We start from the raw sequence: 2,737 nt of genomic DNA on the forward strand, positions 1-2,737 counted from the left end.
TACTGCCCTCTCATCTTGAACCATAGACATTGATGTATACATTTAAAGTTAATATTAACATGAATTTAAAGTGCTATGTTCATATTTTTAACACATGTTAAAAAATAATAGTCTATCAAGTGATAGTGGGCTGGTTGCTAGTTATTCCTCTTGAGGATTACATTCCAATTTTTATAAACATTTTACTGATGAGTAAGATACAGTGATGTGTTCAAATTTAAGAGTATAGTTCAACATACAGATGAGTATAGTTCAATATATATATGAAGCTGGGCATGGTAGTGCATGCCTGTAATCCCAGCACTCCAGAGGCTGAGGCAGGAGGATCGTTGCGAGTCCGAGGCCAGCCTGGGCTACAAAGTGAGCTCAAGGCCATCCTGAACTGCATATCAAGACCCTGTCTCAAAAAAGAAAAGGAAAAAAAATATATATATATATATGTATATATACCCATATGTGTGTGTGCCATGTGTATATGTGCATGCATATATGTGCCTAATTATCACCAGGTCAAGAACTAGAGCATTTCTACCATTTTACAAGGTGTCCTTGTGCTGTCTTCTAATTGTTAGCATTCTACCTGCAAGAGTAATCACAGTTTTAACCTTGATTTCCACAAGTTAATTTTACAGGTTTTTTATTTTCATTTAAAAGGAGTCATACAATATTACTTTTTTTTTTCTATAGTGCTGGGGTTAAATCCAGGGCCATGTGCATGATGGCAAGTGCTTTACCACCAAGCTACACCCCCAGTATATGCCCATTTTTTTTTATCATTGTTACATTGTGAAATTGAACCATATTATTGTGTGCAACATTGTTATTTTTATTATGTACAACACTGTTTTATCTTTTTATTGAAGTGTAATCTGTATTTCTTTTATTTTTTATTTTTACCTCGTTTTTGTCTTTTTAAAATAGGGTTTCACTATGTGGTTCAGGCTGGCCTTGAACTCACTTTGTAACCCAACCAAACCTTAAACTCAAAGCAGTCCTCCTGCCTCATCCTCCCAAGTGCTGGGATTACAGACGTGCACCACCATGCCCAGCCTGTATTCTTATATCACAGTTTATTTATTTATTTCATCCTTTAAATGTCTTTGAATAAAATTTAACAGATATCACACTCAGATATAAATTACAGAGCATTCTCTTATCAAAAACATATTTTCTGGGAGGCTGAGGCAGGAGGACCACCATGAGTTTGAGCCCAAAGTGGGCTACAGAGTAAGTTCAAGGTCAGTCTGAATTATATAGGAAGAAGCTGTCTCAATAAAATAAAATAAATTTTCCTTCTCCTTGTGCGTCTCCAGAATTTTGACAATACCTTTCCCTCTCTGTTATAGCAACACATATGCAGCTTATGCAGGCCTGGAGGTGTGCAGCTACAATTTGAAACACTGACTTTTAACTTTAGACACTAAGACCTCCATCAGAACCAGATAACAATGTATGGACCTCTCCTGACATCATTTAAAGCACTACCTTTGGAGAGAGGGCCCAGAAGTGGTAGATTGTAAAAGCTGCCCAGGTGTAGCCAAGGCCAAGAACTGCTAATCTAGGCCAAAGGTTCATCAGCTTCTGCGGAACATCAGAATCACAGGTAGAGCTCCTTCAAAGGCAGATTGCTGGGCCCCGCCCCTGTCTGAGACAGAACCCAAGAATATGCGTGTCTAACAAGTTTCCAGAGATGCTGATTCAGCTACTGTAGGCACCACACAACAAGAGAACCGCAGATCTGGACCAAGTCTGTCATTTTATACCAGGAAGAACTGCAGGCCAGAAAGCTGAAGTAATTTGCTGGAGTCAACAGGGCAAGTTAGTGATAAAGCTATAATTAGAACAGAGACCTCATAATCACTTTCATCTGATAGGTTCAAACTGGATATTGCTGAATGTTATGTCATCCTCAGCCATGATAAGAGACTGCTTTTCCTGACAAAAGTAAGCAAAACATGGAAAAACTTGAAGGAGTGGGAGAGGTAGCTCTTTTCCATAAACCTACTTGCAAAAACTTAAGAGCCAGAGGGTGTGGAAGCAGATCATCCACACTGGCACTAAGTCTTAAGACAGAGGGATAGGAAACAGGCGGTGGTGTGCCTTTGGGAGCAGAGTGTGAATCCCTGCTCAGGAAAGGGTATACCTCCCTTCTGTGTCTCTGTCTCTTTCAGCCACCACCCAAAAGTAGAGCTACTGCAACCTGCCTGGCCAAAGAGCACAAGTCACTTGATCACCTCAGTCAGTACTTTGTTTCTTCCACACCTTCCATATCAGAGTGTTTACTCCATCTGGCTGAATACAGCTCCTAAATTTCACTCACACTGGTCCTTTACAGCAGGAGTACCCCAAATGCAAATGCCTCATCCCAGACAGCTGTGGTCCATGTCTGCTTTTAGACAGCCCTGTGCCTAAGGGCCTGAACTGTGCTGGCTGTGGGGCTGGGTGTGAGCTCATGCTCCCAGCTGTTTTGTATGACACAGTGCATTGACAGCCTGGATCTTGGGCTGCTGAGCCATCAGGGCCATCTTGATGCTTCACTGATTGCATCAACATGCATCACATGGCCAAAGAGCTCTGCTGTGGGTCTGGGGAATCTGCATTTTAAATGCACGTTGCAGGCAGTTTGTATGTAGATCCAGGTCTGGGGACCATTGCCAATATCACATTGGGTATTTTGTGCGTAACCGTTACCTTGTTAGTTGCTGGGTATTTTTTATTTGTTTTTTTTTTTTTTTTT

The sequence above is a fragment of the Chinchilla lanigera genome, unplaced genomic scaffold, assembly GCF_000276665.1.
Source record: "Chinchilla lanigera isolate Chin_1 unplaced genomic scaffold, ChiLan1.0 scaffold00033, whole genome shotgun sequence".
In the NCBI taxonomy this organism is placed as follows: Eukaryota; Metazoa; Chordata; class Mammalia; order Rodentia; family Chinchillidae; genus Chinchilla; species Chinchilla lanigera.